Here is a 17,814-nt window from a genome sequence, read left to right as displayed (position 1 = left end):
AAGTTTGTACCAAATAACTATGCTACAATCTTGAACAAGGCTGAAGCTCCATTAGATTTGCACTTTGTGCAAGATTTCTTAGCAAATAGTGAGATTGGGTATTCTTTGACCCAACCTCAAACCATTTCAAGCCAACAAGTACTGACGTTTTGGCGAACTGGGATTTTTGATGAAGGTGGTGCTACTGGTACTCCAAGCATCGTATTTGAAGTAAATGATGTTGAACATGTCATTACTCCTGGGGCAGTTCGCAAAGCTCTCCACTTACCAGAAGGCTGTACATTCTCAACAATGGAGGACCCTGTTCTACAGCAGCTTATGGTCAGTTTGGGTTATGAGAAAAGTTTGGGAAAGCTTGGACAACTGAAAAGAGCAAATATCAGGAAAGAATGGAGCTTTTTCTTTGATTGCATTACTAAGGCATTCGCCAATAAATGCTCCAACTTTGATGTTATTCCAATCATGAGTCAGCAAATCGGGTATGCTCTTATTCATCAAACTCACTTTGATTTTGCAAGTGTTGTGCTAGGTTTCATAGGGGATAGGATGACAGAGGATAGGAATATAGTATACTTTGCTAGATTATGTCAGCTTATATATACTTTTTGTTGTGCTGATGAACCCCAACCTACCACTGATTTAATTCCACCCTTTAAGCTTGCAAAAAGGGCTTTTAATGATTTGTTAAATGTTGACATTAAGAAACAAGTGGTTAGACCCTTACAAATACCTCAGTTAGTGAAACAGATACTGGTAAATGCTGATCCTCAAACCTACACATCTGTTTACCCTGATGTTCAACCCATATCCCAGCCACAACAACAACCATCATAACATACCACATCTACACAAACACCTCAAACTTCTCAACCTCAACCTACTCAACCCTCAATCTGGACATATTTCAAACCATCAGAGTCATCTCAATCTCAACCTTCAGCACATCATGTGAAGCCTTCATCTTCCAAACCCAAGAGGACTAAGACAGTACCTCAGACTCAATAGAAGAGAAGGAAACTTGTTCTGAGAGATGAGTCAGACAATGAGGAACATGTTCCCATGTCTGAACCTGTTGTATTAGAAGCTGAGAAGATCTCTTCTCAGAAAGACACTGTAACTGGGAGTTCTAGGCCTCTTAAAAGGCTTAGAAAGCTAAATCCTGATGATAAAGCTCCTACAGTGTCTCCACCTTTGAAGAAAATGAAAAAGCAAAGAGCTCACATGGACACAGTTGAGACAGAATCAGAAGATGAGGAAGCAGCTAAGGAAGGGGGTCAGGAATCTCTGATCCCAACAGAACCAATTGTTATTGAATTACTTCCTTCAGCACAACCAGAAACTGCTCAAGACAGAGTGCCTACTCCTTCTGTGTCACCTATAATTGAACAAGTACATACTGATAACCCAGGTACAAGTGTTGAGATTGATATTCATAACTTGATTGTGCTTGAGGTTTTGTACTTAGAAGCTCCACCAACTCAAATCACTCCACCAACAACACCAATTCTAGATGCTGATTTTAATGAAGATATTCCTACTACACCAATTCTGAATCTGGATGATGAAAATCAGATTTTAGGTAGGCATCAAGGGTTGGTTGTTGATCAGAACTTAGTTGGAGATCAGCACTTAGAGGATGATGTTGAAGCCTCAATAGCCTCTCATACTATTCTTTTATCAGAGGATGTTGATGATGCTGATTCTATAAGTTCTGATGCTGCTAATGCTGAACTTACTGGTGAAGCTGCTTCTAATGATAATGGTGATGCAGCTGGTCCATCAGGACATGCACCTCAACAAGCTTCAAACAAAGCTGAATTAATCAAGAAGTTTATTAGAGAAGATGCACCAGTACCTTGGAGTGAAACTCCTAGAGGATGGGAGTGGACTAAGGAATGGAACAAAGTTGATTTTGTTCCTTCTTCAACCATACTTGCTAATCACTAGACCAAAGCTGATGAGATGTTAGTCAATGATGATTTCAAGACACAGCTCAGAGTTACTGCACTAAGTACAAGGCACCTTCAAGGTCAACAATCTGTAACTCAGGACAAGGTAGACAAGATTCAAGAATCCTTAAATCAGCAAGATATGCTTGTCAAGCTGGACAAGAAAAGGTTTTTCAAACCTACCTTTGACAGAATTGAGTACATTGAGAAAACTCAGGAGAAGCAACAGGCTCAGATTGATGACATTTTGAAGAATCAAGCTTCTCATCAAAATCAACTCAATGAGATCCAATCCTCAGTGGAATTGCTTGTCTCTCTTCTTTTGCCTGCTGATGCCAAAAAGGGGGAGAAAGTAATTAAGTCCAAATGCAAAACTGTTAAGACACTAAAGGGAAAGGATGATGAAAAAGATGACCAGGGAAACTCTGGAATGGGTGGAGGTCATGGTCAAGGTAAAGGTTTTTCATCAAGCAAAGATGGAACTACAAGTCAAAGAACAAGTTCTGATACTGGGAGAAGAGTAAGTTCTGATACTGGTAAAAGGATAAGTTCTGATGAACATCTGGAACTTGATGAGGAAATTTTAAGACAGTTATTTCTGAAAGAAAATCCAGGAATGGACTTTGAGATTCTAAAGGAAGAAGAAGCTAGACTTAAGTTAGAAAAAGTCAACTCCAAATTTAAAGCTTCTGTTGTTGAAAAGAAACTTCCTAAGGCTAAAGGCATTGTGATAAAAAAAAGGATAAATCCTGAGGCAACTAAAGCCAAATCACAAGTGGAGATAGATCCAAGGTCCAAGGCAAAGAAAAAGTTGATGAACATGTAAAGTTTATGTGTCATTCATGGATGAAGAAATATCTGATGAAGATGCTAGTCTTACTCTGATACAAAGGAAGATTTCTCAAACAACCTCTGACATGGCTCATATTTTTCAGAGTCGAGATATAATAAGTTCTGATATGACAATGAAGCAAGCAATCTCTGACATAGCTCAAGTTGGCTTGATATCAGAAGATAAGAAAATGGAAACCTCTGACATTGCTCATGTTAAACCTTCAAAGTTACTCCTACCAGGATTTACCAAAGCTAAACAGACTCAATCTTTGAAGACTGCAACAAGTGGTTTTGAAGCAAGAGTTGTTACAGGAAAATAAGCTAGAGATAAATCTGGATTGGGTAGTGTTGATGAAAGAAGAATACAGAACACAACCAATGATCCAACTTCTTTAAGTGAACCAGGTATTGGAGCAACTCCTGAAAGTTTGAATCAGCTTGAATCTGTACAGATGGTTTACCATACATTTTTGAAAGAACACATCTTGTTATATTTTATGACAGATGGAAGGGTATACCATATTAGGTAGAATGCTATACCACTGAAGTATTTTGAGGAACTGAAACATGTTCTATTTTTACTTGAAGTGAAGAACAGATTAACAAATAGTGCTGCAAATTATTTGAAGACTCAAATTCAAAGACATGAGAAGCTTTACTCTGTAAAGTCTGACAGCACATACTATCCCAAGTACAGAGATTACAAAGGTGATATTGTCGAGATGAAGCCTAACTCTGCTAAGATTATAACTACTTTTCTGGGTTATAAGGCTGTGGAATTCAATCTTGAGTCTGACAAGGCATATTTAATCAGACTAGATCAGGATATAAGGAAAGCTAGAATAAATGATCTCAGGGCTGCTATCTTTCAGATTGGTGAAGATACGGTTGAATTGAAGAATGCTAAAAGGAGGATGGTTAATGAACTTGAATATGCTGAGAGATGTTTGTTAAAGAACTATCTCAGAACAACTCCTGATATCAAAGAGATCAGTAATTGAAGCCAAGTCAAAGATCTATAACTGCTTAAATTCTGATGTGTATACAGACTGAAGTTGTTATCAGACCTTGACGATGGTAAAGCTACAAGGACTATAAGTTGTAGTTATCTAGTCAAATTTTTATGCATTTGTACTTAATGTTTTTGACATCATCAAATTTTTGTTAAACTTGTATATTATGCTAATTTACAAGTTGGGGAGATTGTTAGATATATTTAATAATGTCATGACTAATATGATTTGTGTTTAGTTTTCAGATCTTACTTAACAGGACAAATCAGTACTTAATTGGAAATCAGTACTTATACTGAAGTCAGAACTTAAGATATCAGAACTTAAGTTGTCAGAACTTAAGTTATCAGGAGATATTTATCAAGAGATAATATCAGAACTTAAAAAGACTTTCAGATAAGGAAGGCGGTTGATTGAAAGGAAAGAAGATCAAGACAAACGCAAGAAGAGATATGCACGAAGAAGGAATTCTATAAAGAGTAGAATACTTAGAAGAAAAGATAACTAGTTGATATATATTAGGAAGCAAAATTATATTCCATATCAATTAGAATTTATCTTGTAACTGTGTAGTATATAAACACAGACATAGGATTTACACTATATATGTTATCATAATCGAAGTTATTATTCATTATAACCCTAGCAGCTCTCGTGATAAGTTGTTCATCACTGAGAGAGGACAGTTCCATATTGTAACAGAGTTTATTGTATTAAATAAAATCTGCTTTCTGTGTTCTTATATTCGATTTGATTGTGATAAACACTATATTCAACCCCCTTCTACCGTGTGTAAGACCTAACACTATATATGGTACTCTCACTAATGAGCACCTGAATTTCAGATGTTCATAATTATGCTTGCCTCGAGGGTGAATGATCACCCACCTTACGGGATGTAAAATTTCGAGGAGGAACGCATAACCGAGTACATGAGGAGTACGAACATCAGTATTTATAAGGGATAAACCTTATTGAAGAAAGAAGTTACGAATTCTATGATCCACATATAGAGGATAGTGATCATTCATATGAAGAGTAGATCTCCCCAAGAAGGGTGCAGTCGATTGAGGAACCAGTTGTCAAAGGGCATTTTTAGCCCTGAAGCGTGAAAGGATGAATTCCTAAATTATAAAGAAGAGGATCCGTGCTCATAAAGCACACATCTGGAAACCCCAAAAAGATCCGGAATCATGAAGCAATCAAGATCTACAGCCACAACTCGAGTTGTCGCTTTCATCATTGGAGTACCAGAACTCTCAATCACAAAATCAAGAATTCGATCCCATACTTATGGGATTTCTTGTGACCCGAAAGCTGATTCAAGGGACCGATACCCAATCTCAAGGAGGGGAAAACCGAGGGATGAATCCCCAATCATATTTCAGATGCTAACAATTATTTTTTCATCTAGGAGGAGCGCTAACCCACCTGATTAGAGTAAACTTAGCGTCAACCATATTAGGAGTACGAATTCTGGTATTTGCAAGGGTTGAGCCCCATTCGTAAATGAGTATGAGATTTCTTTTGTCCCAGTACCTAGGACAGTGATCGTCCATCTGGTAAGGAGACCGAGCCAAAAAGGAGACGACCAAGCAAATAACCCGTTGTCAGAATATTTTCTCAGACTTAAGGGAATAAAGGGATGATTCCTCAAACCATTGCGACAAAGAATTCGAGCTCATAAGGAGCACATCAACAAGATTTAACAAGTTCGGAGGTGCATTAGGTAAAAACCCGATCTTGACCCGAAGGGACGATTTTAGATCCCCAAATTTCAAGTTTAAGGGCCAAATCCCCAATTTTCGATGGTAGTGAGACCTTAGCTCTACCAATGTTCTCCTTTCCCGAACCATGGATGATCCGGGATATGGATACAAATATTATAACCAAGGAATCAGAATTCAACATCAACAATGCAAAGGCTATTAAACCCCTTATATTTAAGGATTGAAACCCATCAATGACCAAATTTGTGATTATTTCAGTCCTTATACAGAGGATGATGAAATCTGAAGTGATAAGTATGCCACTCCAAGAAGGTGACGTCCAAGAAGTGACCAACTGAAGGAGGATGTCCCAAGCCTCGAGGGGCTCAAGGACCGAAATCTTAGGATGATGAAGAATGAATTTTCATCTCATCAAACTCGTGATTTAGTGGAGTAAAAGAAACCTGAAAAGGGAACAACAAACTCGATTACTTATAAAATTTGGAAAGCCTGGAGCCCCGAGGGTAGATTCCCCGGTATAGTTGGTTTGAACGGCCTTCCATGAAGAAGGAAGACGGAGATTCTAAGGATTGATCCCAAAGATTTAATGCCCCTTGAAGGCCTGAATGATCCAACGTATCTCTTTATGAGAGAAACTACAAATACCTATATTTCAAGGAAGCTGAAGGTACCCCAATCTGGGCGTATGATGGATTCAGTAATCCGAATAACCACATAGGAAAGTTTTCAAACTCTCTAATACAACAGCCGATGCACGATTTTATAAAGTGCATGACATTTTCTTAAACCCCGGGGGGCATGACTCGACAATGGTCCAAGAGTGCATAAGCTATTTTGCATCCCCCATGAATATGAGACGAGGATATAAAAAATCCATGTACGATCTGGTCTGATTCAAAGAAAAGCCTTGATCACCACGTACTTGAATGATAAAATTTCAAGGATCGCCCGAGAAGTAGCCTTGGATGTCAACTTTAAGTTATCATTGGCCAAAACCAATATGAAATGCATACACAAGTTGCAAGAGTGGGAAGACAAGTATGTCAACGTAAAAATAAACAACATGAAGAAGAATTCAGCCTCCAACAGGAGGCGATAAAGATAACGATTAGAAGCAAAGGAAGATCAAAAGTGTGATGTTAAGGATAAATATCCCTGATGGAAACTCTCCCCCGAGAAAGAATAAAAGAGAATCAAAGTTCACCAAACACATTTAAATGCTCCAAGAAGATGAATCTTGGTAATTATGTAAAGATAAAGATGGTCGATGGCTAAAGTCACTGCGCGTCAACCCTGAAAAGGGGAACACGAATTTGTATTTAAGATTTCACGAAGAGGACATCGACGATTGCCGTTATATGAGGAATAAAATTAAGTTTCTAGTCCAGAGAGGAATACCGAACAGGTTCACCAAGATAATGAAGGAAGCAATAGAGTGAAAGATTATAAAGAATAAGAGGGGAGAACAAGATACTCCAGAGAAGCACGCATCCCCGAGTGCCAGTTATCAAAATGATCTTTAGGAGACTAATGACCGATGGGACTTCAAGAAGCTCAATGAAAGCTTGTGCCCGAAAGGTAGTACACCATAAGAAGCGACAATGGAAATTTCCACTAACTTTGATGATTCTAATTCAGAAGGGATGAAATTCTTCCATGAAGACCCGATGATCGTCACACTATGATATAAAACTCTGAAATATTCTTGGCAAATGGGAATCGCTGGTTTCCAACTTGCCTTTTATGATATGTTGCCACGATTGAAGGCCCAATTGATTCGGGGGCAGGTCCTCCCAAAAGAAGACATGGAATTCCGAAAGACCGATGAGTAATGAGGAAAACCAACAGCAGATATGATTCTTATCCATTTGTCGCATGAAAGACCAAATAAGATGATAAGCTTGAATTTGATCTTGAGTTGGTTACATATAAACTCGATAATGATGGTAACCGAAGTATAGTGAGGAAAATGAAGGGGAATTTTTGCCCTTGGCAGACGAGAAACCACAAAACAGTAAGCTAATTATAAGGACAACATTTCTAAGGTACCATTCCTCATTAACTTTATAATATTATGTATCTTTTTGCTGCTTTTATTTTAAAAAATCATATACCACCTACCAAAGGTTAGAAAGTAAATTTTTTTAGCATCTCTATTGAAAGATCATGAGAGTCTACCGTATAATAGAATTAAGAGCCTAGACAAGGCAGAATACATAAAATACCTCCGAGAAGCATTTAAAGTGCTGATGCACCACAAGACGATGTTAAATCCTGCAAGGTGTGCCTTCGAGGTAGGATCTGGAAATTTTTGGGCCACATCTCTGAGTGGGGAATTAAGGCCAATATTGATAATATTCCTGGTTATGAAACCTTCATCTTTCATTAAGAACATAGAGAAACTAAAGAGTGTAATTTAGGAAAGGTTCATCTCCGAATCTAGTGACAAGTGTTTTCCCTTCTTCGCGATATCGAAGAAAGTAAAGGACTCTTAATTGACTGATAAAAGCAAGGTAATCTTTGAGGAATTAAAGAAGCAGATGACCGTAACATCCGAAGAAGTATTGGATCTATACATGGAAAACTCAATTGCGTAATTGAGATTTGTCCCTGAGAAAAAAGACATGGAGTTTCAGCAACCCACCTACTAAGATAGTGAAGGTTTGTGTGAATAACTCTAGTATTGTGAATATCACATTAGCCATGACCACGATGTGAGGAAATTAAATTGTATTTCCAAGTATGTAATATTATAAAACTAGCCGCTGGGGGTAGAATGCACAACCCTGAGGCTGGTGGAAGGTTGTTTAAATGGACAACTGAGCCTGACGAATTCAGGATAAACATGAATCGTGTTTAAAATCAAAATTTGACCGATTTCATGGTTGAATGCCCCATTGATAACCAAAAAGTTGGGGCAGGAAGAGATACCCCATGAGGGCAAGATAAATTGAAATTTAGGGAAAATCATGACACTCAAGTGATATTCGGATCTCTATTTTGATGGATCATCAAAAATAAAAATAAGTAGTGCAAGATCATAATGGATCTATGATAGAATTTGTCTTGATATTGGATTTCTCAAATGACGAACAACGAAGACAAGTATGAGGCATTGATGGCCAAAATTGCCTCAGCCGAAACCCTGAGGGTCAACAACTTCAAAATTTTGCGGAGACTCAATGTTAATGTTTTCCCAAAGTATAACGGAGAATTCAAAAAAGCATGGGACAACAATGAAATATGAGAAAATTGTGAAGCCATGACTCAATTTAATAAGTGCTACATCTTGAGGGGTGAAAGCATGACGGCTGTTGCCTAGGAAATAAAAAGTTACACAGGAAGTTTTACTTCTAAGTCACGAAGACCCAAAAACTAATAAAAAAATTGATAGCACCGATACGTGTGATGAATTGTTGCCTAGGTGACTCAATCTGAAACTAGTCGGTGACGCGACGATGTCATGAGAGCATGAAGAACGCTGGAAAAGATTTGGAGCTTCAATATGATTGTAAAGACTTTATGTAAGGAGTAGTTCGTGATTCCTTACTTGAATTCCCGAATCCCTGAATCACCGAGTTGGCCTTGAAGAAAGTACGTGAGAAGAACCGTGGGCTACACTCGGGGGGCAAGGCTGTCGCTCAAAACGTATCCTATTTAGATTATATCAGTTAGAAGTGATGGCTGCAAGGATAATGAGAAGAAAATATGGTGGATGCCTGTAGCACGCACATAACCAACGCCCAAAGGCAATTCCTAATAATAACCATAAGTTAATTCATGAGGTGGATTGAGGCTAAACACATAGCTATGATAACCACCAAGCAAGGGACATAAATTACGTGAGAAAGTGTGATACACGAATATGGACTTCTGCAAATCCCAGTGGTGGATGATGAACATCAGCTCAATAACAAGGATTTTAAAAAAAAAATAACCAAACGATTATGAGAAGAATAACCGTGATTCCTACTTCATGCTTGTCCAAAGTGAGTAACCAAGCCGAGATGACCATATGAATAGTCATTGAGGGACTGAAGAAGAGGACCGAATATTTGAGAAATGCTTCAGCGGACTATCTACTTCCCATATCAGGGGTGAATCGTGTAACTTACAAAGTAAATGCAGGAGTTACGTCATTCTTGTTAACCTACAAAGATAAGGTTGGGATGCCTTTTGAAATTACTACATCCTAAGGGTTGAGGCCTTTGAGTCTAAGAAGAACGAAAGAAGACATGATACATGCTCTAAATTTGATTAAGCCAAAATCGGGGTTGCTGAGAATTAGAAATAAGTTTCTCATAACGCAAGAAATAAAATAATGATTTTGTTGAAAATGGACATTAATACTTTAAGAGATTAATGCACCTGAAGTTGGCCAAAAAGGAAAGCTGAATCCTATGTTTCGGACGACCACATCTAGTCAAGAACAGAATTAGGATGAGGCTCCTACAAGCTTGAAGACGTTTAAAGAAAATGAGGTATTTATACTTGACACACTTTAAACCCGAGGGTTTAATTAAATCGAGCATCCAAATAGGACAAAACACTTAGTTAGACGAACTAAAGGAAAAGAAAGGGGGCTCATAGAGGCCACGTTCCATCTGGTTGAAGGCAAGGAGAAGGCACGTATCGTCCAAGCAAACGCTCGTAGAGCCATGATTTTATATGATTAAAGGACCAAGGATCGCAAGTGGCAAAAGGAGAATGCTATTATAAGTTAGAGCCCGGAATGAGCTTCGATTTGATATATTATAAGCTCAAATCGGGAAAGTTAGCAAAAAGTTATGGCCGTTGAAAGGCTTGTAGCTCGTAATTGGGGATTTCTGATCCAAGAGGTCAGAATCTTGATCCAAGGGGTCAGGATTCCTTATCCAAATTGAGAATCATTCGACCAGGGGTCAGAATCCTGATCCAAGGGGTCACGATTCCTGATCTAAATTATGAATCGTTTGACCTTGGGTCGGAATCTTGATCCAAGGGGTCAGGATTAGGGTACCTGTCATGGGGCTTCTGAAATGCATGCCTATAGTCATAAATTTTTCCAAAAGGCATGCCCAAATGGCATGCCATTTCTAATTAAATATAACAAAAATTGAAATGCAGTCATAATATTAACATAGAGTGTATCTAATTATAATACCACCAAAATACTAGATATTAATTACAATACCACCAAAATACTAGTCGACATTACTAATTTATCAAATATTTTCATTGAAAAGTGCTTCAACACTCTAGTTTGCATCTTCAGGAACAACATCATTTGCAGCATTAACTTGTATATTATAATGCTCAAAGCATCAAAATCAAACAAGTCTTCCATTACTCCAAAAGTTGAACTTAAATCTTCAGCTTGGACATCAACAATTTCTTCATTGAGTAGATCCTCTCCACCAACATGATCATCACATTCTTCTGCTAAATCGAAGTCACTCATTGAAAGTCCATCTGGCATATTTGAATCATGTTTTTCTGCATTGCTTTTACTTGGAACTTGACTTTCCAAACTACACTTGACTTGTGCAATCATATTTAGATTACCCACCTCTAAACGATTTTGAGGTTTTGTTTTAATCAAACCAAGTGTAGAGAAAAGACGTTCACAAGGACCACTATGAGGAACAATTGAGAATAGCTTCATTGCAAATCTTCGTAGCATTGGAGAAGCACCACAAAATTGATTCCAGAACACACGAGGAGAATTCTTATATGTCTCTGTTAAGTCATCAAAAGGAGCATCTCCATTTTTATAATTAATAAGCTCCCTCGTAAGAAGTAGTACCTCATGCTTTGAAAAGTTCCAATTTTTAGCAATTTCCATTGCCATTTTAATTATCAAATCACCTTTCATTTTCCGGGAAATAGCCATTTTCTTGCAACTTGGATGCAAAAATAAAGCAACAAAATATATAGGATCTTCAAATTCCTGGACCCTTTTTCCTATTGCTCCTATTATATGTTGGAAACCTCTAACGACATAATGAGAGGCTTTAACATTATGATAAAGTCTAGTGAAACTCCCAAACACGTCTGCTAAAGTTGCTGCCCTGTTCTCTAGTTCTCCAATCACATCTATCACAGGCTTTAAAGCTTCTACTAAGCTTTCATTATCGGAAAAGTGATGGCAGCTCTTAATAATATCTCGAACATCTGAATTTGTTATTTTAGGATGCTCTACATTTGCTTAATTCCAAACAATGACAAAACCCTCTTCTTATGTAGCTACTCCTAAACAAACTTTAGCCAAAGAATACCAACGACTTTCACATAAAGTACTAAGAAAGTGCGATATCTTCTTTTCCACTTGCCATTTTTTAATGTCTTTCGCCAAATATGTGATGATGTAAAGTAATTTACAAGTTTTTGATTTACCTTCACAACTCTAGCAATTTCAGGAAATCCGACAATATCTTTGGCAAGCAAATTAAACCCATGTAAGCAACATCGAGTAGATAAAATATTAGGATGTAAGGCCTTCAAATCATTTCTTAATTTTACCATGTTTGAAGGACTATCTGTCACACAAGCAATTGCATTCTCTACTCGAGCACCATTTAAAATCAAATTAGATAATAATTGATTTCTTAGCTCAAGCGTTGTATGTCTAAATTCTGATAAATCAATTATGTCAAGCACATCCTCACGTTCTTCTTTCAATACCATGAAAACATATATAGAATTTCCAGAGACATTCGTCCATCCATCAAAACAAATAGTATAATCTGTGAAAGTAGGAAAATAGTTTAGTTTCTTACCAAGAAGCTTTGAAAACATATTTGTCAGTACCCGTCCTTTTTTTTTTGACAAAAGTACCCGTCCTCTTAAAGTTTCACTATAAGGCACCTTATACGTAGAACACTAAGCATTCACAAACTTTCTAAAAAAGATATTATCGCCAAATTTGAAAGGAATTCCTCCATATATGATTGCTTCCAAGAGAAAATCATCTATAACATTTTGCGCTTCCAAAGGCATTGGCTTAGAAATTCAACCGATAATACTTTGTTGTTAAGGAGCATTAACAAAACCTACTTCTTTTCTCGGACGCTTTGTTTGAACATTTTTTGCTAAATCTTTACTAGCTTCTAGAATGTATAAAGTTTTCTCCAACATTGGCCATTGTGCACAACGCAGAACATGATTATGGAGACGGTCAGGCCTTCCTTTGATTGTAACCAAACAAAACCCACATTTTGCTTCATATCGATTTCCACCCTTTTTGTCTACATAGCGATTTAAGTTTTTCCATCTCATACCATGAGTACTCAAAGGCTCACAAAATCCATGTGGACGAGGTTTTAGTTGTATTTCTATATAAATATGTTAATCACAAAGTTGATTAATTATCAAGATAATTATCAATAATTAATCAGCAATATATAGACTTGGAATGAAAAAAATTAACAGACAACAAGTAAGGGCATAAAACTTACTTGGAGTTGAATTTGATTGAGACATATATTATAGAAGATATTGATTCAGAGGCCATAAGATTTGAGAGTGAGTATGTGTATATATATACGATGTGAATTGTATAGAGAGTAGAGACAAATGCTACATAGTGAGAGTACAGTAGACAGAACAGAAGCATCCAACAATAATGTATATAAATTGTGAATCGTTCGACCAGGGGTCAGAATCCTCGTCCAAGAGGTTGGGATTCCTGATCTAAATATCGTTCGACCAGGGGTCAAAATCCAGATCCAAGGGGTCAAGATTCCTGATTTAAATTGTGAACCGTTCAACCAGGGGTCAGAATCCTGGTCCAAGGGGGTCATGATTCCTGATCTAAATTGTGAATTGTTCGACCTGGATCCTAACCGAATGGTCTTAGTCGAAAATCCCACGACCAGGACAAATCAGTCCATAATTTGGTCAGCCTCCTGGTCAAAAGGGGATTTCTAAAAAAATAAATAAATATTATCTGAGTTGAATTTTATTCGAAATTTTTTAACCTTGTTTGGGATATTATTCGGAAAATTTTATCGGAGTTGAATTTTATTCGAGATTTTTAAACCCGGTTTGGACTATTATTCAGAAAATTTATCCGGGTTGAATTTTATTTGAGATTTTTTAACCCGATTTGGGCTATTATTCGAAAAAATTTATACGAGTTTAATTTTATTCGAAATTTTTTAACCTTGTTTGGGCTATTATTTGGAAAATTTTATCCGAGTTTAATTTTATTTGAGATTTTTAACCCGGTTTGGGCTATTATTCAGAAAATTTTATCCGAGTTGAATTTTATTTGAGATTTTTTTAACCTGGTTTGGGCTATTATTCGAATTTTTTTATCTAGGTTTAATTTTATTCGAAATTTTTTAACCCGGTTTGGGCTATTATTTGGAAAATTTTATTAAGTTGAATTTTATTCGAGAAATTTTTTAACCCAGTTTAGGCTATTATTCGGAAACTTTTATCTGAGTTGAATTTTATTCGAAATTTTTTAACCCAGTTTGGGCCATTATCGAAAAATATTTTACCCGAAAGGACCGTATAAAAAAATTATCCGGGTAGGACACTCCCCACATGGAGATCATATTTATTCAAAATATTGAATAAAATAAATATTATTATTTTTAAATAATTATATTAGAAAAAAAAAGTGAAATAAAAAAATTTGTCGATCAGAATCCTGGCCGTGGGTGTCCCGGTCGAAATTACCACGACCAGGGATAAAGGGAAGGTATTTCGACCAGGGGTATTAAGTTGGCAAAGTGCAACTTGGTACCCCAAGTTGCATTATCTTTACAAAATGATCCTGAAATTTGATAATTTACAAATTTAACCCTGAAATTTGAGAATTTATAAATAATTCCCCGTAAATTTATAAAAATTCTTAAAATATTAGGAAAAATTATAAAAAATACTCGGAGGTACAGAAAAGTTCCTAAAATATTAGGAAAAATTACGAAAAATACCCAGAGGTATAGAAAAATTCCTAAAATATTAGGAAAAATCAGGAAAATTACCTGGAGGTGTAGAAAAATTCCTAAAATATTAGGACAAATCACGAAAAATACCCGAAGTTACAGAAAAGTTCTTATAATATTAGGAAAATCACGGAAAATACCCGGAGGTACAGAAAAATTCCTAAAATATTAGGAAAAATCACAAAAAATACCCGAATGTATATAAAAATTCCTAAAATATTAGGAAAAAACACCAAAAATACCCGGAAGCGCAGAAAATTACGGAAAATACCAGGAGGTACGGAATAATTCCTAAAATATTTGGAAAATCAGGAAAAATACATGGAGGTACGAAAAAATTCTTAATAATTTTGGAAAAATACTTGTGAGTACGAGATAATCCCCGAAAATTAAGGGAAAAATACCAGAACATTTCTAAAAATAGGAATAATGTAAGAAAATGAGTATAGACAATTATGAAAATTCCAGAAAATATCAAGAATTCGCAGATAAGGTAAATCGTTGTAAATGTGTAGGTCGCTCCACACTTTACGCTAAAAACGATTCGCTGGATAGGGTTATTGGTAACTTAACTTCTACGAAATATCGAATGTGTTTCCCAGAAGTTGGGGGGCAAATGATAGGGTATAAAAATAACCCTAATTGCGGAATTAATGTCACATTAATTATACATGATTTGGTCAAAGGGTAAAGCTCAATTAATGAGGCTCAAACCCTAATTATTTACTATTTTCGTAATTAATAAAGGGGCTAATTAAACAGCCCAATAAATGTATTCAAATAAGTAACTACTTCTACAAGAAGTAACCTTCAAGCAACCTAAATTCAGAAGGAAACTAATTCTTGCTTTCTAGGACTCCAAAGTCCAATCAAAGAAGTAGACTTGCCCACCAAGTCACCCAATTCTACCCTAATTCCTAGACTCTCAACGTCTATATAAAGGGTTTTACCCCTTCAACTTTAAGGGGATGTTTTTCTGGACAAGAGCTCCATACGTCACCACTATGAAATCACATTTTGGAAAACAACTTTAAGCATCGTAAAATCGCGAAGACATCCTACAAGCCACGAGCCCATTACCTGGAACGACGTTTTAGGCTTAGTCCTTGAAGGACATAAAAATCACTACGTCCTTGGTGAGCTCTCGCTGCCATAGCCCCGAGGGCAAGCATCACCAAGAACTACGTTTTGGCTTGATCCTTGGCATACGCCAAGGTACGTAGGCATCTTGTGATGGCAGATTTAAGCCATAAAATACAAGCACAACCATTAAAGCTTGAAAGCTTATCAAACCCTAACATTGAATACACGCAATAAATAAATACATGTTTTTTATCCATAACACTTATAATAGTATAATATATATAAGAAAAATAACTATGTAAACATATTATGTGATATGATTAAAATATTCTCCTTTATTTATAACTAGTTTAAAACTCGTGTGATGCACGGTATTTTCAAATAATTGTTATTTTTTAGTTTAATATTTTATTAATTATTTGTTAAAGAGTAAGTATGTCAAAATAAGTATGAAGAAATATAACTTTTATTATATTAAATAGTTTAGAACCCGTGCGATTTAAAAATTATTTTTAATATTATATATATATTTTTTAAAATGAGTTAAAAATTTAAAAATATGAAACTTGTTCATATCACATTATTTTTTTATTTTTAATTTTTTTATCATAGGTAACCCGCAGCCGCTATCCTTCGGGTGCGCACTTGGTAAACCCTACGGGCTCATGCAATAGCCTACAAACCACGTGGACCAAGGTAAACCACATTTAATTGACATGCTCTGACTCAGGAGACAAAATTTCAATTCAATTTTATATTAAAAAATTGATATAATATTACAGAAAATCCGTGTATTGCACAAATTTTAAGCTAATACTCATAATATATAGTAAGACCTATACTCCGTGGAAAAATATCTAATATGGAGAACCGTGGAGAACCATTGATTTTATTATAGAATTTCATAATAAATTGTAAAATTTTATTTTAAAAAATATAAAATTCAATGCTAATCTAGAATATTAACTATATTTGAATATAATAAAAAATTTAATAATTAAAAATTGATAAAATTACTTGATTTTAAATTTGATTCTATAGTGAATAATTTTTAATAAGTGTGATTTTACTGTGATTCTACTGTAGAACCAATTTAAACTTTTTCATTAATTTCAATGATTTTTTAAATAAACAAATTGTGTAATTTCGATTTTTAACTTTATAATTAAAATATATAATTATATATGATGAAAAATAAAATAAATTACATATTTTATAATTTTTAAATAATGGATTTCCAAGATTCTTTATATATAAGAGGGTTCTTCGTATATTGTTGTCCTGTGTAGTATTAGTCTTATTTTTGATTTTGATTTTAACACTAACTTAGTCCAAAAACAATTGTAGCATGGGATGAATACGAAGTCAATTCCTATTTGAATTACTTTAATATTATACAATAACGGTAATTAAGTATTATTAATGTTTCTCTTCAGAAAAATTATTATTTATTAATATTTATATTAAGGGTAATTTAGTAATATCATCAAGTACCGACCGATCAATTACTAAATTTTTAATATTTTATCTATTATTATATAGTATAGATGTGAAAAAATTAGACAATGAAGAAATAAAATAATTTTTAAAATATATGTTATATTAAGTTTATCAAGGTCAGATATAAAAATACAAGAATAGCTAATATATAAGTACAAAAAATATAATTTTTTGAAAAATATATAACTACGAAAATCATAAATTAATTTGGGAATAAAATAATTATATTAAAATTTAGTTAAATAAATAATAAATATATTAAAAAATTATATAAAGAAATGGTAATCATGTCATGTATATTTAAATTCATGTTCCTTTCATTTTATATCATTATGCTTAGAATCAAAATGTAATAATAGCTAAAGAAGCGAGGCTTGAAGTTTTATGACAATGTCTATTAATATAACTTTTACCTTACCAGAAATAAAATTATTACTAATATAATAAAAACATATCATGGAACAATAACACTATTTTTTAAAAAAATAATTTTTCATTTACAAAAAATATATAAATCAGTTGTATATCACATCGATATAAAGCTAGTCTTTACTTAACATATTTATAAGATAAAAAAAATTATCATATAAATTAGTTATCTCAAATAATAAATGATGTAATTTAGTACTCCCTCTATGCCATTGAATTCTATATGTTACTTACTTTTTGGCACACTTTTCAAAGCTCAATTAAAACATAAATCCACAATATTTTTTTAATTTTTTTTTTCTGAGTAAAACTTTTATTCAAAAAAAAATTAAAAAAAAAT

This window comes from Apium graveolens, chromosome 11 (assembly GCF_009905375.1).
Source record: "Apium graveolens cultivar Ventura chromosome 11, ASM990537v1, whole genome shotgun sequence".
Classification (NCBI taxonomy): Eukaryota; Viridiplantae; Streptophyta; class Magnoliopsida; order Apiales; family Apiaceae; genus Apium; species Apium graveolens.
This window is presented reverse-complemented; position numbering follows the sequence as displayed.